General features: G+C 40.4%; 1 long non-coding RNA gene across 2 annotated transcripts in view; it reads right to left on the bottom strand.

Moving 5' to 3' along the window:
* Positions 1–1,492: 1,492 nt before the first annotated feature.
* LOC142103406 (uncharacterized) overlaps positions 1,493–22,555 on the bottom strand; it is a 50,161-nt gene continuing 29,098 nt past the window's right edge. Inside the window, exon 3 of one of the 2 annotated variants that reach the window (XR_012679338.1) lies at positions 1,493–1,903. This is a non-coding gene — a long non-coding RNA (uncharacterized LOC142103406). Of the gene's footprint in view, positions 1,904–21,188; positions 21,824–22,555 lie in introns of those variants that run through there. The other variant, XR_012679336.1, reaches the window with a different exon arrangement.

Here is a 22,555-nt window from a genome sequence, read left to right as displayed (position 1 = left end):
TCGGTTTTATCACCACTGTTAAAGTGACTACCACAGGCAGCTTTGGTGGTTTCTGCCTTGATCATAGCTTCTTATATGTATTATGATGATATAGTTAGGCTTGCCCAGAAAGCAGGACAAAGGGCTTTAATGGTCATTGTTTCGAACTGTGACAAGCACTATAGTTATTTGATAAAATTCCCTGGATTACATATTTCTATTGTTTATTACCAGGACTGTTTCTGAATGCTTAGTACATTCTCGTAATTCATATATTCCATATCCAATAATGCCAGGTTTTTAAGCTGCTAAATATGTATTGAATTATTGTATGTCATCCCTACCCATTCCTTAGCGGAATATACTGACTCGGGAGAGAGTGCAATCCATACTGCTAGACAAGGACAGCCATTGTGACATGCTAGACCAGTGATGGGCAAACCAGTCCTCAAGGGCCATCAACAGTTCATGTTTTTAGGATTTCTTTAATCATGCACAGCTGAGTTAATCTATTTGGCTGGGTCAGTAATTATCCTATCCTAGGATTTCTGTCTGTAGAAACAGGTGGGATAATTACTGACCCAGCCAAATAGATTAACTCAGCTGTGCATGATTAAAGAAATCCTAAAAACATGAACTGTTGATGGCCCTTGAGGACTGGTTTGCCCATCACTGTGCTAGACAATAGTGGCTATTACTGTCTTGGGAAGTAAGGACTATATGATTGAACTGAAAAAATTAAATTGTTGTAAAAATAAAATACATGTAACTGGAAAAGAATTGTCTATGTTCTCCGATGAAGAGTTCTATAGTTTTGTAAAATTGTGTCTGGTACCATTTGTACAAAAGGGGCCAAAATTGCATCTATTGAAACTTTTTTATGCTTAATCACAATTATTTCCTCCCAGGGGATTTCATTGAAGTCACATGGTCTGTGTAAAATCTGGTTTCTTAAGAAATACATCTTTAAGGGGGCAGACCCTATCCACTAGACAGTGTAACACATCTGTAAAATCAATCTGTGCCTGCTTTGCATGTTAGAATCAGGCCCAGCTGCAGTATTACGTACATTGTAGGCACCACAATGAGTGAGTGACTGTCTGTGGGGAACAGACAGCAGAAGAGGGCAGACCACGTGACTGTGAATGAATTATTTATTCACATTTAGTAACTCAGTAGCCGTCTTCTGTTGTCACTCACTGCCACTGCAGACTGTTTTAGAATGGGAAAAAACAATATCTATGCTTGGGGCTTGGATTTTGACATCCTATACAGAGGCAAGCGCAGATTTGTAGAGGGGAGTTTCCACACCACGCCACCAGTGGGTGTGACCAGCATGCATGGGGACGTGGCTATAATTTTAGACAGTGCTTGGCTGCTCTCCAACTCTTCTTATCCCCATAATATACATGGGCAATGCTGCGTGCACTACTGTTAGGTGCACGCAGCTCTGTCTTTTTCGAGCAGAGCCGTGTGAAGCAGGGGCATGGTCCAGACACCTCAATTATACAGTGCCCCAGGCTTGGAGGGGGGTTTCCAAGCACTAGAACCCCCCCTCCCTCGGTTTGCCTATGCCGTACAATGACTCTTTCACTGGTTGCTTATCTGGTTGCTTATCTATATGTCTATATATGTGCATTTACAAGGATATAAGCAGACAGATGAAAAAAGGAATCTCCACTGGTCACGTTGCAATGTAAATAAAAGTACAAAATGTTTAGTTTCGGTTTAAATGTCCATCTTCAGGTTGCCTTTCACTGTGTGGTCCCAGATCACATTCCTTTACAGGCGTTCTGCTGTTTGCCTCTGCCATTGGGTATTAGTAACGGCCAAGTCTCAGAAACATGATTACTCAGGAGTCGGACCATTTAGTACAGCAGGTAGATTGTTCTCCTCATGAGGCCTAGCCTTGCAGGACTTAAATCTACGAGAGAAGTTTATTAAGGGGTTAATAATATCTGCTCATTACAGAAGATATAAAACAGGAAAATTGTTAAAGTTAATGATGATACAATGCCTAATTTTCTGGTATAATCTCATGCTCCAGACTTGTATGTGTACATACTGATAGGAACTCTTCTAGTTAAGAAGAGTAGGATATTCAAGATAGGTTTGTCTCTGTGCAGTCTGGTAGCATCAAGTCCTTTATGCAAATTTTTTGTGGAGTCCTCTTCAAAGGAGTACAGAATCATAATCTATAGTTTCATATGTTGGGTGCTCTGCTTGCTTGATGTTCTCCTAAGGAAGATAAAACAGTGTGTCTCTCATCACTAGCCTCTATAGGGGAATAACGTCACTCAGCAGGACTTAGCATGGGTCTGGGGAATGGGGCAAGCTAACAAGAGCTCTAGCCAAGAATTGAGACGTCATTTGCAGGGTGAGGACTATAGCTATAACCATCAGGTCAGTTCCCTTAACTTTTCATTATTGAGGCTAACTGGAGATCACAATAACATTCCATAATTCCATGGACAGAGTCCAGCCCTACAGACATAATTTGTAGCACAGTTATAACTAAGGGATATTTGGTATTATGATGCTAAGGCCTATTAGGTGACATCAGTAGACCATGTATGAGGTCATATGAGTAATATGTATAATACACAAGTGATGCTAATATATTTAAAAAACAGTAAAAAGTACATGTTTAAACGGTGAGTTCAGATGTTACAGCTTATAAACAGTGAGTTCTGATGTCACACTACAATGTTCATGTTCAATGTAATAATGCAGCCACTACTATTAATTATTGCGTATTAGAGGTCCCTTCAATGGTTATAACCAGTATATGTACCCTAGTGACTTATAAAAACTTTACAGTACATTATACAGCATACATTTATCCCCTATACAATGCAATATAGGAGATATTATTTCTAACATATGTTGTGTCAGAGGTATTTTCACATTACTACAACAAGAATATTTCTCATAAATGTGAGTTATGCAATTACTGTGTTAAACTGATGTTGCAATCTGAGCTAGGACTGGGAGGGACAGGGTTGCTGTAACTTGAAGTCAATTTAATATTTTGGGTTTGATCTTCCATAATAGACTTCAAGGAACTCTAAAGTGTAATGTTAAAGACAAAAGTATTCTACTTGTTCTTAAAATTGAATAGGGGATTTGGTGAAGGAGATATCAACAAAATTTTCTTTTTTTCTAAATTCATATTCCACAATTGATAATGAGGGGCCTGATTCATTAAGGATCTTAACTTGAGAAACTTCTTATTTCAATCTCCTGGACAAAACCATGTTACAATGCAAGGGGTGCAAATTAGTATTCTGTTTTGCACATAAGTTAAATACTGACTGTTTTTTCATGTAGCACACAAATATCAACTTTAAATTTCAGTGTACAAATAAGCTATCAGGTATTTGTGTGCTACATGAAAAAAACAAACTCAGCCACAAAGCGGAAGACCATATAAGACCATGTAAAATCACAGGGCGGGGTCAACGACTGCTAAGGCGCATGGTGTGTAAAAGTTGCCAATGCTCTGCTGATTCCATAGCTGAAGAGATCCTAACTTCCACTGGCATTAATGTAAGCACAAAAACTGTGCAGCGGTGGCTTAATAGAATGGGTTTCCATGGCTGAGCAGCTGCATGCCAGCCTTGTATCCCCAAGACCAATGCCAAGCGTCGGGTGGAGTGGCATAAAGCACACTGGACTGTGGAGCAGTGGAAACGTGTTCTGTGGAGTGACGAATTACGCGTCTCTGTTTGGCAGTCAGATGGGTGAGTCTGGGTTTGGCGGATACCAGGAGAACGTTACCTGCCTGATTGCATTATGCCAACTGTGAAGTTTGGTGGAGGAGGAATAATAATATGGGGCTGTTTTACAGGGTTTGGGCTAGGCTCCTTATCTCCAGTGAAGGGCAATCTTAGTTCTTCAACATATCAAGTCATTTTTGACAATGCTATGCGTCCAACTTTGTGGGAACAGTTTGGGGGAGGCCCTTTTCTATTTCAATATGACTGTGCCACAGTGCACAAAGCAAGGACTACAAAGACATGGTTTGATTAGTTCGGTGTGGAAGAACTGACTGGCCTGCACAGAGCCCTGACCTCAACCCCATCGAACACCTTTGGGATGAACTGGAATGGAGATTGCGAGCCAGGTCTCCTCGTCCAACATCAGTGCCTGACCTCATAAATGCTCTACAGAACAAATGGGCACAAATTCCCCAGAAACACTCCAACATCTTGTGGAAAGCCTTCCAAGAAGAGTGGAAACTTTTATTGATGCAAAAGCCAGACTAGCTCCATATTAAAGTATATGTTGTCAGGGGCCATCCCGCGATCTCTCCGGGACGGTCGTCTCTGCAGACTCCTAGCGTCACTTCCATCCGCCCGGCCTTTGGATACACGTGCTAGGCAACGGGACGCTATTATTGCTATTCCTATTCTGCTCCCATTGGCCGACCATGCTATTTAAACCACTTCCTGGCCCTTCACCTCTGCCAGAGTATCAGGTCTCTACCTGCCTCCAGCGTTCCCAGTGTTCCAGTTCTTGCCTGTTCCTGAAATCTTCCTGCCTGCCTGTGACCCTTGTGACCTGGACCTTTTGACTACCCCTACCCCTACCAGTATGTTTTTGGATTGCGGGAAGAAACTGGAGCACTCGGAGGAAACCCACACAAACACGGGCAGAACATATAAACTCCACACAGATAAGGCCATGGTCAGGAATCAAACTCATGACCCCATTGCTGTGAGGTAGAAGTGATAACCACTAAGCCACCTTACTGCCCATCAATGGAATGAGGAGTCTCGTTCAACTTTTTTCTGTCTCTATTCTCTACTTATCAGACTAAGAGGTAAATTTATCAAGCTGCGGGTTTGGAAAAGTGGAGATGTTGCCTATAGCAACCAATCAGTTTCTAGCTGTTATTTTGTAGCATGTACTAAATAAATGATAACTAGAATCTGATTGGTTGCAATAGACAACATCTCCACTTTTTCAAACCCGTAGCTTGATAAATTCACCCGTAAGTGTTAACCCATTTGCAAGAGCTGCCATGGAGTCCGATGAGGAAAATTCCATTTGCACTCTGTGCAATTGCAACATGGTTTGTCCAGGTTCAAATTTGTACCCTTTGGCTGGATTTGCTCCAAAGTGTAATTGATGCTCATTGTGTTAAATTTGATTTGCATGATCTTAAATGGAAAGTATGTATATTTATTTTTCCTTTTTTTTCTATTATTGTTTTCTAACACATGAATATATATCATTCTGCAAATAAAAAATATTCTCTATATGATAGCATTTATTAACTTAAGTGGAGCTGATTTTGCTTTTTAGGCAATGTTGAAATACATAACAGCCTCCGATAAAACCAAATTATTCTAGAAAGTAGTTAATTCTGTATTTGGCCTTAACCATAGTTGCCTACTCTCCCGGAATGTCCGGGAGACGCCCGAATTTTTAGGAGTTCTCCCGTACTCCCGAGAGAGCAGGCAAAAATTTCGGCGTTGTTGAAGATGGCGGGGGGCAGGGCAAAACGCGTCATCGTGGCCTCGCCCCCTGCTGCGATTGGCTAAAATTGCCTGAGATTGCCAGGGGCGGAGCCTTATGGTGCCCCATGCGTGGCCACGCCCCCCTCGACGGACCCCCTCCCGGAAAGCTGCTTGCAAAAGTAGACAAGTATGGCCTTAACTAGCAATTTATTTTGAACAAGGAATCACTAAGTCATTGGAGCACAAATGTTTAATTCAACAAGAGTACAAAGCAATATATTGTTATTAACCATTGATTTTCACATATAAAAAGTGCAATAAAAAGTGAAATAATATTTTTATGTGTCTGAGTAAAGCAAACAGTAGTTTGAGAAGGAGATTGAAAAGCATTATGGTATGAGAAAGTGCCAAGTCTCAGAAGTCTGCTATTTTCAGTTTCGATTCCTGCTGATGAAACCTTTTAAGCATGTGTTACTTAATATAGAACTTCCTCATTCTCTCCACCTCTTCTCTAATCAACCACAAAAGATTTCCTACTTAAACTAAACACAATATTGTGTGCTGAAGCTTGCCACACAATCTCAGCCATACAACCACAGTTTCACTTTACAACAAATCAATAAAACAGTTTCAGTAAAATACTAATCGTTTATCAAAATAAAACATGAACATGAAATATCTATCCATGCAGATAATTTGTAATCCTTTTTTTTTTGGTTTGCAAACTTTTTGGACATGATTTAAGTTCAGACGAAAGCCGACACACAACTTAAATTTAAAAAAGAGTATGGAACCTATTTATCTGTATTCCAAATCACGCAGATCCCAAGATACGTTTGATATGTGCAGAATATCTTTTCAACATGAGTTAGTCATTCTTTAGGAAATATTTTCAAGCTTGAATTAACAGATTTGGATTGGAATAATTTTTGGGGATTTTGTGTGGGAAAGGCACAGGTTTAGAGAGATAATGTAGTTATACAAAAAAACACTATCACACATGTGCAGCAAGCACCAAATACGTCTGCATCTTGGTCGCAATTGACACTTGCGACAGATTGCGGCTCACTACGAGAGAAAAGGCGGAACGCGGAATTGTGAAGGCGTGACCCTGTAAGTAAATCCTAGATGCAGTGAGGCGCAGACGCAACAAACGTCAAAAAAGGGCTAAAACTGTGCGGCAGGAATTAGGTGGCGCAAGCGGTTAGCTAGCTGCGGGAACTGCTCGCAGCTCCATAGGGTATTACGAGTAGGACGGGACTGGGGTTGCTTGCCACTCGTAATACCCTACCAAGCTCCGACTCCTACACTTCTTAGATGGACTTTGCGTCCGACTCTAAAGGAGGCCCTGAATGTGCAAAAGGTATCCCTCTGAAAAAATAGGCCAAGGCCCGTCTTACACCACCTCAGAGGAGGCGCAGAAATCAAGTCCTTCTGCTGGCAGGAAAATACTTTTCTGCTTCAGGAACCCCAGGTCCGGCTCAAAGCTGCCCCAGAGCAGCTTAACACCGTTACTACATCTACTTTTCACATCTACATTCCAGCTGTGAAACTGTTAATAAACTAAACCTTTTTATTTTAGGTTCAGCTTCTGTTTTAAGTAAATGAATTATATTTGATGTATTATATTTAAAAACTTATCTTAGCTGGCTCCTAGTTCCAGAGTTCTGACCATCCCTAGTATTGTATAGTTGAAGATTAACACGCAACTTACATACAAACTTTACCCTGCCAATTCTTCTGTTGATGCATCTGAACAGTCCATTCTATGCATAGTCCACGTCACGCTCTGACGTCTGCAATCTCCATAAACCTCCTACACATTAATAACAAACTTATCTTGTTCACACCAGATAAGATTAAGAACATAGGTAAAATAATCACATAGGTAAAATATTTGACTAAAGCCAATGCCCACCTTAGTCATAGCAATACCAGGTGCAAATATGGTCTAGGAATGTGGTGTAGGCTCTGGCATATTGTACTTCCAGGTGGCTTGTCCCTTCCCCAGGACCAGTCACTTTACAGCTGCTGACCAGTATCTTCACACACGTGTACACCCGCCGATCTCTTTCTGCTGAGAGCATGCAAGCAGTTCCCGGAGCAAGCTACAGCGCTGTAGAGCAAAAGATAAGTTTAAGGATGGTGGTAAATTGCTTTTTATGTATTGCAGATAAGGGATGAGGTATTAGGTAGAGTATAATGGTTTTGTGAGGGTGGGAGCGAATCATTTAATGGTGGTGGGAGCTATTCATTTAATACTGGGGTTATAGTGGACTCTATTAATATAAAGTAGGGTGATGGGAATATTAATTTAATGCTGGGTTAGGTTAGGGGCTATTAATTACACATGGGTCTGAGGTTGAAGAGGAGGAAGTGCTTGGGGGTATGAGATACTAAGTAAAGATAATAAAAGTTTTACAGCATGCCGGATAGTGGGGTTGCGTGGTACCAACCTCACCAGATTTTATGAAAGGAAGCCACTATGTTGTTCTGGAGACTAGTGATATATTCCATACGGGACACAAACCAGATTCTGTTGACTACCTCCTGGCGTGAGGGAGGACTGTTTTTCTTCCAATTGCGAGCTAACTGGAACTTTGCCGCACAAGAGATGTGCAAAATGATCTTGTCAGAGGCATTATCAAGATGAGGGCACACAGGAGAAGATTAGCAGGGGTCAAAGTGAGGATGAGCCCAGTGACGTCTACGATGAGGAAACTGATAGCGGCCCAGGAGGGAGACAGTACTGGGCACGTCCACCATATGTGTATAAAGTCTCCCCGCTGGCCACATTACCACCAGCATGTGTCTGAGGTGTTAGGAAATAAGGTATGGAGGAGGGCAGGGACCAGGTATCATCTTGTAAGCGTTTTATAGGAATTTTCTTTAATGGCTACACTAATAGAGCATTTGGAAATCCGAGTATATATATTGTGTCCCATTGTTCGTCGCTAAGGAAATTGCCCAGGTCAGCTTCCCAGGCCAAAATTTAAGGGGCTGGTAATAATGGGCATTTTTTTTTATTTAATGCTGGGACTGGTTAAGGGGCGGGAGGCTTAGAGTGTTTACTCATTGCTAGGCTTTCAATATTTCATGTACTGATAATTTTTACAAACAGGACCCTAACATTCCAGGATCCAGATAAGCTGCAACTGAGCTTAAGACAAGAACAACAGTTGCAGGTAGGAGGATGGGAAGGGATTGGAGAGCAGACTAGCACTGTCTAAAACTGCAATACACAATCTGGTAGTGGGGCATGTAAATCCTCCTCTTGAAATCCTGCATTTGTACGTAAATGCTGCTTCTGTAATAAAGGAAACAAATGGTGGCGGAGGGGATGTATCAGAATGAGGACCAATACAAATCCACAATCTTGATTGGGGCATATGATTGGTCCTCCTAACCCCACCTCTCCCCACCCAGTTTTCTGCCAGGCTGTAAGAGGAACACAGAGGTTCTGGAAAGATAGTTGCATGGTGCCTCTTTGGCTAGGGGAAGGGACATTTTTACTGGGTAGTAGTGCAGATTGAAGCAACATTTACTAATTGAAAAGTACATTACAAACTATCCAATTGAGTGTAAAAATACGGTGACTTGATGGTAATGATTGGTGTTGGGTTATCAACCTACACGTTGTTAGCTTTGGAAGAAAATATAGAATCTCTGAATTATTATTGTAAATAATATGGTAATATAACCATATCTGAAGTAAAAATGTTGTTTTTATAGAAGAAGCAGCTCAATGGTAGATGATATACTGCTTTCAAAGATAATATAACAAAATTTTTCTTTGGGGTTTACTTTAAAACCCATCATTTTGCACCTATTTACCTGCCTCCTTCATGCATTTGTCTGCCCTGGACAAGTATTTTGGTCTTACTTTATAAGGTTGCAGGTCTGTCTATAAATGCATATGCTGGAAGGAATAAATATATCACTTTACAAAGTATAGTACGTAATCATTTTGGACCACATGCTTTGTTAATTAACTTGTGATATATTTGTTAATTAACTTGTGATATCTCTCCTATAATACTGCTAGTTCCAACCTCATGTTGATCACAAGTGTGAGAGGATATCAGGGAGTAAAAATATCAAGCTGCGGGTTTGAAAAAGTGTAGATGTTGCCTATAACAACCTATCAGATTCTTCTTATCATTTATTTAGTACACTCTACAAATGACAGCTAGAATCTGATTGGTTGCTATAGGCAACATCTCCACTTTTTCAAACATCTTGATAAATCTATCCCCAGGACTGTAATTATTACATGTATCACTTACATGTCAGAATGTTCCGTCCTATATAAACTGCACCTGAAAGACTGAGGCCCTATCTTCACCACCTCCAAAGATGTGTAAAATTCAGTCCCTTTTGAGGGAGAACATTTTTCTCTAAACAAGGGGTGTCAATTTGACACCATGCTAGACCTATTATTATTTACACACTAGAAAACCATTATTCCCCACATTTCAGTTACACTATCATGTATTCTGTCACATTCCTTCAGGTTAATAACATAGATTTATTTATTACATCTTCAGCCCCTTCACTGTCATCCTTTCACAATACCCATATTTACATCTTTTTTTTTTTTATTATGCCTCCTCACCAGCCACTGCCACCACATTTATGCTCTTCCACACATATAATTAGCCAGTTATTATCTCAGTCAACTCCCAGTCTCATTTCTCTTCAGTACACCACCCACACTCTGCCAGTATCTTTGTCTATGACCACCCCTCAACTATTCCATTCCATTTGGACAGTCCACCAACTGTCTTCTCATAATTCAACACCAACTACACAGAATACCCTCCTACCATCTAGAAACAAGACTACCAACCAAAGACAATACCACGTGAATCCACAATTATTCCAGCCAGCTCTCCACAGCAACAACCAAGGGCGGACCTAGACTTTATGTTCAGGGGAGGGGGCGATTTTGCATAATCACGCCCCTCCATTACTCTGATTGGCTGGCCCGCGTTTAGCCCAGCCTTCCACTTGTGATTGGCCCTGCCCCCTCCCGTTTTGATCAGCGGCTGGGACCTATTTTAAAGGTAGGCTTTCTGCTGCCCCCCCCTGGATCCGCCACTGGCAACAACTAGCTAAATATTATCACATTTTTAATAGGTGGAAGCAGTGGTCGAAGTGGAAATTTAGAAGTAGCGGTATGGAAAATGTAAGTGAATGGAATTTCATTGTCTTACAAGGCAAGGTAGTAGGAGAAGTGGCGGTATGGCCTACCACCGTACACAAGCCCACTTCGACCACTGGGTGAAAGACCATTGCGTATAATATAGTGCACACAACACTCCACATAGGCAAAGCACAGAGGTGAAACTGCTTCTTACCTGTATTGCTGGCTATGTCTTGGTCACTAGCTTTCATACTACTTTATTGAGCATTTTACTACCTCTTCATAATCTCTAGGTTTGCAGCCAAATCATGGCAGCCCCAGAAGATCCTGTGGCAATCTACATGTAAGTAGTGGACTGGGGATTCCTGTATTCCCTTATAGTCAAAGTAATACAGTAGTTTTTACAATGGTGTGTCTAGGGTTGATGGACAATCTCAGCACTTCCTGGACCACACTGAGATGACAGTGGATAAATAGTAGGGTAGACAGTTTGTTGTAAGAGACATTTCACTGGTGTCACCCACATGTGAATCTCCAAGTGACACTGTAATTGACAGGATATTAAAATGGCAAGAGAGCAGTTGTAGACTAGAGTCTAGGACAGAGGATTGTAGCACGCAGACAAAATAAAGAATTGTTAAGGAGAAACTGAATAACTGAAAAGAAGATAGGATGAGAACCAGGAGAGTGCTATATCACAGAGGCAAAAACAGTGGGGTATTTTTAAAAGTAGTGCATAATCAAGTGTCAATGGCAAAGGAGAGACCAAGGGGTATATTTACTAAAATGTGGGTTTGAAAAAGTGGAGATGTTGCCTATAGCAACCAATCAGATTCTATCTGTTGTAGAATGTACTAAATAAATGATAACTAGAATCTGATTGGTTGCCATAGGCAACATCTCCACTTTTTCAAACCAGTAGTTTAGTAAATATACACCCAAGTGTTTGTTAGGTATAGCAGAAATGTGATAATTGGTCACGCTCAGAAGAGACTTGGATAAAAGAGAAATATTTGCTATACACATTCAAAAAATACATTCAAAAAATTTAGAGGAATATGCATGTGTTTTTGTCACTTTTTATTATGCTTCTATATGTGCTATTGTCTGCACACATCTACAGAACAAGCCTCAATCTGATGCCATCAGATTTCAAAATGATTTATCTTTGCTTTGCTCATGGCTTGGGCAAAAGATTATTGTACTTTAGTAGTATACCTACACTAGTAGTCTACCTACACTAATTACTGTTCGACTTTTGCTATTAACTGGTCTAGTTTTCTGAAATAATTCTTTACCAATCCCTGACAATGGTTCATCATCTAACTCTGATCCTTACCCTGCTGTCACCCTGTTCTCTCATTGACTACACTTTTCCTTTGTGTAATCCAAAAATATATTTTGATCCCATACTAAATATGCATCTAATCTATTATCTTTTTATTATTCGTACATAATAGAACATTAGCAGCTAATAACACAAACTGAGATTCTATTTGGTTGCTCAGTACACCTACCAATAACAACAGTGAGTTAATAGCATTGATTCTTAATAATTCAATTATGTATGATATTCCAATTGACAGAATATGTAATTTATAAATATTTGTAATACTGTAACTATAAATTCCATATATTTTTTAAAATGATTATGGTCATAGATGGATGATGATTTCTTCATATGCTCCTTACATAAAGAATTCTTTTTTTTTTAATTCATTAATTTTTATTGGTGCTCTGGGCTAATAACCAGTACCCCAATGTGTTTTATTAACTACTTATTGTATTTTATATATTAGCAATTCCTAAAAAAGATAAATTATGAATATACATTTTTATATACATAAAATATACATTTTTATTTCTATCAGTATTTTATTTTACTTTGTTGGTGTAAAGCTATAACTTTATTTGTCCCTTTTCGTTTGTCACTTGTCTTCTAGCGGGACTCCATTGAGGGCCACGACCTATGCACCTTTTGCAGTGAAGTCTGAGTTCCTTGTGGGTGGTCTCTGCTGAAAACCTTAGGGTGAATCAAAATCTACATAGGAGGGAATTCCAAGGCTTTATTTTTCCTCTTCAGGATGATGGTAGAGAGAGCAGTGAGAGAGACATTGCACAGAACATTAGTCCGAGCATTATAATTTATGTTAATTAAAGTAGTTACACTCAGACATCACTATAGTGAAAACCAATTACAATATGTGCAGACACCCCAAGTTTAATATTTCTGGAAACGTAGCAAATAAAAAACTAAGGTGCTTTCTGCAAAGGTGATTTCCACTGAGGCTTTTGGAATTCAAAGTGCTGTATTTTGGTCTGATATTTTGATTAATTCAATTGGAGAGCAAGTGAAGACATGAAATATATGACTAAAAGCATATTTTTTTTTACATTCCCATGGTATCAAATGTGAACAGGGCCTTAAGGCTGTAGAACTATTTTGGAAAAAGGAAATTCTTTTTTGAATAAGTTAAGTGACTCTCAGAAACTCAGACTCTTTTATTTTACTGATTGGTCTGAAAACCTGCATGTTACAGTACTGTACCCACAGGCTATATATCCTCAGTATCATAGACATGGGAACATACTTCACACCCAGGCAAATATCCGGATAAAAACATGCATTAGGTTTGTTAATACAAAAGCACCAACAGTTATTAAAACACTTTCAAGAAATGGTTAACAAAGTCATATTACTGCAGATGGGACAAGAATCACACAAATGCAACACTATACCGGTATTCTATTAGCCACCATGGTGTATCTCATACTTGCCAACTTATGGAATGTATGATCCGGGAACCTGCCGGGGAAGGTGGGTGTGCAGGGGTCAGGGCTACGGAAATCGCGTCGGGCCAAACATTTTGGATATAAATCTTCCCACTTCACTAGGAAGTGGGCAGATCCGGGAGATTGCCACACTCTCCCGGGAGTCCGTGAGACTCACGCGAAATGCGTGAGTCTCCCGGACATTCCGGGAGAGATGGCAAGTATGGTGTATCTGATCCGTGCTTGTATCAGGCCTGTAGAGGATTGTCCCCTGGGACTGCCGTGTAGGAGCTAACGGCTCTGCTTCACTGTCACTACATTCTGGTAGACACACAGATCCACAAGACCTGCAGAGATGCTATATGATGGAACACACAAAGGATATCCTGAAAGGAGCCCATCACTAGTGGTGAAATTAGCAAAAGCATTGTTCCCAGTTGAACACCTATTATGCTGGGAGACAGACCAACACTCTTTTCTCAGACCTGGTACTAATGCAAACATGAATTACACTTAATAACACAATGTATACATCCATAACAGAACCACTGTTAAAACATAACCATAAAACATAATACCGCTTGGTGATACTGACGGGGAGCGATAAGGCTTCACTTCGCCAGTTTTGGGACATATAGGCAGGGGTGACCTGGCAAAAAAAAGATAATTCCTCTTTTTCTCTCAATTTTATTTCAAGTTTCCATAAAAAAATAAAGAAGACTGGCGTATATTGAGGTTGGATCCATTTTTATTGGGCGTAGTGGAGAAGAACCCAACGTTTATTTACACCAGAGCCCCCAGCTTTAAATCTAGACTGGCCCCCTCTTTTCGAGGGTAAAATCTGATTATGGACATAACTAGAATTAGAAAATCTGCGACCGATGTAAGGCTGGGTACACATGACAGGATTTTCACCTGATTAACCGGCCAATGACACGATAGACGACCGTTCGGCCCAATATCGCATTAGTCTGTAAGATGTGTTGGTACAGGATGCAGCATTCGGATAGATTTAAATCATATAGCTGTTAAAAGTTTGTCTCTGGGAAAGTCTAAGTTGTCATCTGTCACATGTGATATATTTATTGCAAAGAGATTTTGGTACACATTATGTCGGATGGGCAGCACGGTGGCTAAGTGGTTAGCACTTCTGCCTCACAGCACTGGGGTCATGAGTTTGAATCCCGATCATGGCCTTATCTGTGTGGAGTTTGTATGTTCTCCCAGTGTTTGTGTAGGTTTCCTCGGGGTGCTCTGGTTTCCTCCCACACTCCAAAAACATACTGGTAGGTCAATTGGCTGCTATCAAAATTGACTCTAGTCTGTGTGTGTGTGTGTGTGTGTGTTAGGGAATTTCGACTGTAAGCTCTAATGGGGCAGGGACTGATGTGAATGAGTTCTTTGTACAGCGCTGCGGAATTAGTGGCGCTATATAAATAAATGGTGATGATGATGCATGAATGGGTGTTCACGAGATTTATAAGCACCAAAGATTCAGTAAGCTCAAAAACTCCAATCATTCGATATACCAACATTTTGCTGAAGTCCACAATGGTGATCCGGCTTGTTTGAAATTTTGTGGCATTGATCAGATTCCCATAGGAAATAGATTGGGGGGGGATTTTCTAGCTGCATTAAGAGGTCAGATGACGAGTGCTGGAGGGGTCATGGTAATCCATCACGTCACCGCAGTCCCGCTCCCTGCTATGAAATGCTGAGATTCACGTCATTGTACAGCAGGGGCAGGGCCTGATGATGTCATTAAGCCCTGCCACCACCGGGATCCAGGAGAGTAGGCAGGTATGGATTATGGAAGAGAGAATCGTTTTGGATATATGAGATTAATACCTTGATTCCCATTCTTTTTTTATGATGGGTTTGATTTTAATCTATTTCTACAAAACCGAATTTGTATGTATATATCTTGGTGTATGTCACAGTGATGCCAATTATCCTGGTTGGAAGATGGAGTTTTATGCGTCTTAAAATGGGGGGTGCAATATTGTATGTTCCCAGTGTGGTCTGAGGAAGGAGCAATCCAAAAAGCGTAGCAGGGGAACTTTAAGGGTTAACCCACTATTTCTTCCTGTAATACTGTAAGTGCAGTTTATCTTATGGTTAAAAATTTGTGAACTCACTTGATCTATGGAAATGATTCTTCTTATTTAGCGTTCTGCCAGAACACACACGTCTGATCTTCCATGTGGCAGTGGCAGGGTGGAAGCCCGCAAACAGTAGCAGAATTTACAATTGTGCACTGTGGACTTGTGCAAAGACTTTGGAGAGTGCTCTTTCTATTTATAATATTCTAGTATTGGAATCATACCTAAATAAAATTCAGGAGGCCCAAACATGTTGTCTATCCAAGGCCCTCTGGCATTTAACCCTGCCTTAGATAAAAGTACAATGAATACATTTTTAGTTAACCTTAATTTGAGAGCCTAAAATGGATGAAATCATTCAAATTCAAATTATGGGGCGCAATATTTATGTTATGATATTGTGTCTCTGTGTGAGAGAAGTAGAGGATTCAGGGGATGCCCTAGATGCAATCACGTAGCGATCACGTAGTGTGAAATGTCTCTGTGCTAAATATAGCATGCTTGATAGTGTTCAAAAACGGTTCATGTCTCAATATTACTCATTGTGGCATAGCACCATGCAAATCTTTTGACAGAAACAGGCAATTATGGGATTATGACATGGCAACGGCAGTATGAGTAATATTAGTAGTCTACTAGACATGATTAAGCAGCTGTCCCAATTTACAGTTACTGTACTATATGATACTGGTGGCACTAGAAAATACATTTGGCAGAGTAAGTTAATTTAAGGATACATTTCTATTAATAAAATTTTAGTCTGTCAGCTCTATACTTGCCTAATTTCCATGTCTGGTCATTTACATCATAACCTGGTTATGGCAATTTGCACCATCTTAGCACATCCCTGCCAAATTTGTGACCGGTGGTACTCGTTACTATGGCACTGTGAACCCCGACAAGATTTAAAACGACATTCCCGTCGTTTTAAATCTTGTCAGGGTTCACAGTGACGGATTAACATACCCCACCCTTGACTGGTGGTACTCGTTACCACGGCACTGTGAACCCCATCAAGATTTTAAAACGACAGGGGAATCACGATTTCTATAATTCCTACACTACTGAAATGACTACTTACCAAATGTCAGACCTGCATTTTCTTCGGCTTTTCAAATCACCGTCCAGTGTGTAATCCGATTGGCCTAAACATGTACACTATCAAATGACATGTTTTACTGTGGAGAGACTGAAAATGCCAGTTTTAAAGCGACAATACCCAGACCCCATGCCCGTATAATGTAATACAGGTGTAGGGTCTGGGTATTGCCGCTTTAAAACCGCCATTTTCAATCTCCACAGTAAAACACGTCATTCGATAGTGTACATGTTTAGGCCAATCGGATTACACACTGGACGGCGATTTGAAAAGCCGAAGAAAATGCAGGTCTGACATTTGGTAAGTAGTCATTTTATTAGTGTAGGAATTATAGAAATTGTGATTCCCCTGTCCTTTTAAATCTTGTTGGGGTTCACAGTGATGATTAACGTACCCCACCCTTTGTGACAGATGAGCGCACATCTGGGAGCTTAGCCTGCACTCCAGGAAAGTAGGAGTCTCTTAAAAAGTAGGCAAGAAAGGACTACACACAGTGGAAGCAGTCATTTTGTGAGCTTTTCAAGAGAATATAGAATATCAATTTGCTAGGAATCAGCCACATCACTGAGGAGACACAAAGTGCTTCATAGCTCAGTGATGTCAATAGTTCTTTATGAATAGAAAGGGTAAATATTGGCTCAGTCGCCAAAATGGCTCCCTCCGATGTCTGCAGACTTCCAGGAAAAATTAAGCATGTTGTAGGATTACATTGAATTGAGCAAGGTAAAGTCAGACTTGCTCCATACTACCTTGTGGTGAAAAGGAATGGCAGGGTAAGGACAAGTGCAGAAGTGCAACTTCATTTGGTCCGATGCCAAAAATAAATGTATACATAAAAGTCACAAATCACACTTCCTACTTTCTAGTTTGTTTCTCAGAATTGAAACTTTTCCCTGTTTTCATGGTTTCGATTTCTCAGATGCCCCATTGAGACCATGTATGCCGTCTGGTGTATACGGAATTAGGACTTCCTCTCCAAAAGTGGTCTGCGCCATCATATCCGATGTGACAAATGATTTAGTTTATTACTTCCTAAATCTCTTGCCATCCAATATGATAAACTTTTCAACACTCTTCTATTTCAAGTAACGACTGAGAGTTTAAGACACAGGGATAATGTGCCCAAGCCATCAAGGCGCAACCATAGCAAATAACAAGGAAAAAGACAAGTGGCCTGATTTAATAAGGATCTTAACTTAAGAAACTTCTTATTTCAGTCTCCTTGACAAAACCATGTTACAATGCAAGGGGTGCAAATTAGTATTCTGTTTTGCACATAAGTTAATTACTCACTGTTTTTTCTTGTGGCACACAAATACTTAATAGCTTATTTTTACACTGAAATTTAAAGTTGATATTTGTGTGCTACATGAAAAAACAGTCAGTATTTAACTTATGTGCAAAACAGAAAACTAATTTTCACCCCTTGCATTGTAACATGGTTTTGTCCAGTAGACTTAAATAAGAAACTTCTTAATTTAAGTTCCTTAATGAATCAGGCCCAAGATGATAGGCAGCATTGAAAGGAATTATCAACTCTCATTTAGAGATGCAGATATCTCATCAAGAGTCAAAGTTCTGGGCCCAGTCTTTTGGGGTCCGAGGCAAAGTTTCAGCCTGCCGCCTCTCCTACCCCCAATAGTAACGTCCCAGGAATTTAAACTCACACATACACACACACACACACACATGACTTTTATATAATAAAAATAATAACTCTTATAAGGCTGCAGTCCCAATGCACCGATGCCTGATGCAAAAGATGTGTCCAGGCTCCACTTGCGACCTTGGGTAAATGACTGTAGTAACTGCAGTCAAAAACAAGTGACCTTTGAAGTATCTTTAATTAAGCACTACGGTCGCTGGCAGCATGAAATTTAATAAGAATGTCTCATTCAGACATTTTTAATTTTATTGCCTGTGCTCAGTGATGCCCCCAAAAGCCCGGCACCTAGGCAAATGCCTAGTGCTAGCACTGGTCCTGAATTCAAATCGTTTTATATATAAATATCCCACCATATGACGCACAGCAAAAGTGTGCAAACAACTTGTATGATGCAGGACAGCATCCTAATGACAACAGGCATCAGCAAAACCAGCGCCTCACGAAGGGGAAAAAAAAATAATTTAGAGTTTCAGTGCTTTGAAATAAAATATCACAGAATTTGTTGTTCAGTAAAGTGAGAGAATGAGTGAAGGCTCAGAATACTTTTGCAATGGACAGTTTATCATGCAGGGATGCTGCTGTATAATCCTGGTCTAGATGGAGAACCTCCTCTATGAGTAATTGGAAGAAAGTGGGAGCACCGTGAAGTCCAAAAAGTGTTGTTTAAAACGAAAAAATTGCTTCACCTATTCTGCATAGGACCTTGAAGCGACCCCACCATTGGGCCAACAGTTTGCTCTCCTGCGTGGCTAGTAACCACAGTACTTACCACTTGGAGCAGAAACACGGAAACACGCATTGGGTTTATAAAGCTGCTGCTGGGCTCACTGTGAATTCCTCAGATTTTCTCAAGCCAGTTTAAGTCTAAGCGATTATGCCCAGAAGGAAGCTAAAAATTTCATCCCAATTTTTCTCTATTTGGACAAACCTCTTGAGCATGACCTTCAGGGTACGGTTAAATCATTGAACCAGGCCAGCATCTGCGGATGGTAGACCAACATCCTAACTGAGCAGATTTCTAAGATCCTCATTACTTGAGACATAAAATTTGTTCCCTGATCTCTAAGGGCAACTACAGGTTGTTACATTTTGGAGTAAAGTTTCATTAATTTGTTAGCAACTGGTCAGGCTGTGGCAGCTCATAATCACAAAGCCTCAGGATTCCTAATGGCATAATCTACTACCAATCAGAACACAGCAAGTGCAAAATGAGCAAAGATACAGTTACTGTACCTTTTGTGTTGTTAGGATTCTGGGAGCTCAGGCCTTGTTAACAGCAGTAGTCCACAATTAGATTTTGCATCACTTCAGAACTGAAACATTCTTTTGTTCTAATAGACTTATTTACTCTTTATTTTCAGGCATTATCAAGGCCATAAGTGTGCCCAGGTTTGTTAGGAAGAGGAGTGGCATTCCAACATCATAAATACTTTCTTTATCACAAGTGGCAAATCTTCACACTGCCATACCTGGTGGTATCGCCACAGTGAACGTTAGAGCTTCATGTTCTCCCTCTATTGAAATTACTGCACATATGTGGTGTAGAGTTCACTCACGCTAAGTAGGTCTTTTCTACCCCAGCTCCTTAGGCCCATGTTTAAAGAATGACAAAATTAACAGGAAGGGACATCTGAAGTGGGCACTATGATAATCTAAAAACTATACCCATCCCCTACATTAATAATGGAGATGGCACTTGCTCCAAAAAAACAAAACAAAACAAAGTATGAATGAAATTCTAAACAAAACACACAGACAACATACATACATACATACATACATACATACATACATACATACAGACAACATATATAATACAAGTTAACCCGTGCATGATACTCATGCATTCTAGTCAAATCAAGCTACTTTAGGTGTTAAAAAGGTTCTTGTCATGCATTTGGGCCTAGCCCAGGCCTCCTCAGGGGAAGAGCGTTTCTTCCGATGCAGGCGCCCTTTTTTAACGTGGTTTTGTCCACATGTCACCAACTCATCATTTTTCTCCATCACCTCATCCTTCATCTTCATCGCCACATCCTTCATCAAGCTACTTAAGGTGTTAAAAACTCCCCACTGTCACCCCCGGCAACCACCAACCACTCCCAACTGTCACTTCTCCTTCAAGAAATATATAGGTCAGTGTATAACTCTGCCCAGCAGGTGGCGCTGCAGCTTGGGTTTTTTTTCCCACACACGCCACTAGGCATTTATATAGTAGATATAACTTATATATAATACAAGTTAACCCGTGCATGATACTCATGCATTCTAGTCAAATCAAGCTACTTAAGGTGTTAAAAACGTTCTTGTCATGCATTTGGGCCCTAGCCCAGGCCTCCTCAGGGAAGAGCATTACTTCCCGAAGCAAGCTCCCTTTTTTAACGTGGTTTTGTCCACATGTCATCACCTCATCATTCTTCTCCATCACCTCATCCTTCATTTTCATCGCCACATCTATCCATATGTCTATCCAGACACAGGGATCTCTCTCAGCGGTCCTGAGTATCACACTCCTCTCGCTCTGTCACCCCCGGCAACCACCAACCACTCCCCACTGTCACCCCCGGCAACCACCAACCACTCCCAACTGTCACTTCTCCTTCAAGAAATATATATATATTTTAAATCTTTATAAACACTTTTAACAATTAACAAATTAAATTAACAAATTAAAAACATCTTAGTATACCAAATTTCAGCCCTTTCTGAGGTTTTTTCCCCACACACACACACACTAAGAATTTAGTAGGTCAGTGTATAACTCCGCCCAGCAGGTGGCGCTTCAGCTTGGTTTTATGTTTTCCACACACACACAGACTAACACACGCCACTAAGCATTTATATTATAGATTATTTCAGACATGTATAAATATTAAAAGTAAAAAGTACATTAATATCATTTAAACGTTACTGAATTCAAAGACTTTTTTATTCTAAAAACAGTTAATTTTTTTATGCCATTGCTCTGGTTACATACCAAATAAAGAATTATAAATGAATCAGATACTATATTCACTGCATTGCTTTTGTTCACAAATTTTAAAAACGATGTTGTAGAAGGATAACCCCCATCCTTCTACAATTCATAGCCGCTCACACAGCACCGCTTCATCAATGTGGAGGGGAACTGTGCCAGTGCCACATGCTATGCTGTGTGAGCGTCTGTTACGAGTAGTCCTCTGAGAGGAGGGGGTCAGAGGGCTGCTCTTCACACCTGCTCACACTGTGGCGCATCCTAGTGGAGGGAAGGACACTGTGCCCGCCATGGTGACTCCCACTGATGAAGTCACCTTTTGCCCAAATGGAGATACCCTGTGTGAGCTTCTGTGAAGGACAGTTCTCCGACCCCCTCCTCCAAAGGACACCAAGCAAGGAAAGAGATAGTGCAGAAGGGAGGAGTGATACCTGTAATACCACGGTATTGCACATTAAGACACAGCGCCTAACCATCACTTTCTATTACCGTAGTATTCAGAGGCAGAACTAGCGAGCTGTGGGCCCCGAAGCAGGGAGGAAGGAACCAGGGCCCCATTATCGCCATGAGCCCGGAGCACTGCATCTGCTGTACCAATGGTAGATCCGCCACTGGTGGAATTACTATTGTCGAAGTCATATTATTGGATGAAAGAAAGTATATTGATTAATACTGTTTTACCGTGCGATTGCATTCAGAACGCCACATGTCATGACGCAATCGCACGATAAATAACGCATGCATACACTCGCACTTACACATTCACTTATATATAGTTCATATTTATTAAGGTTCCAATCCACATTCATTTATTAGTAAAATGTATTAGATTGTTTATTTGTTCATAAATAATACTGTAGTAAAGGTATTTATGCTTCAGGTGTTTTAAAAATTAAAGAGTTTGGTCTCATATTAAAGCTTATTTCACCAGCATTAACCTGGTGTGGACGGAATAGCGATCGCATCTAGTGGTCGCAAGATACAAGCAGTATGAGATTAATGCTCAAAAATACTTTTGTGTGGGTCAGTTTGTACTGGTCATTCAGGGTCAAATCATGGGAACAATAGGGTGGGGGAAGTTTCCCGTCACCCTTTGTAAGGATCAAATGAACTGACCTATAACTTGCAAGGAACTGAAATATTATTAACCGTGGACCAATGAAGACCTCACTAAGTGTTATCTGTACAAGTATATACAAGCATGCTGGCTTTTGTTCTATCTCTCTTTGATTCTGGAAATGTGAGAGCATGGCTGCATTGATTGAACCTGGGTGAACCCTATAAGGAAGATGTAATGTATTTTGTGTTTTATACTTTCCTGCTTTAATGTAACATCTTTAATATGTATCATGTAT

The sequence above is a fragment of the Mixophyes fleayi genome, chromosome 10 (genome assembly GCF_038048845.1).
Source record: "Mixophyes fleayi isolate aMixFle1 chromosome 10, aMixFle1.hap1, whole genome shotgun sequence".
NCBI lineage: Eukaryota > Metazoa > Chordata > Amphibia > Anura > Limnodynastidae > Mixophyes > Mixophyes fleayi.
This window is presented reverse-complemented; position numbering and strand designations above follow the sequence as displayed.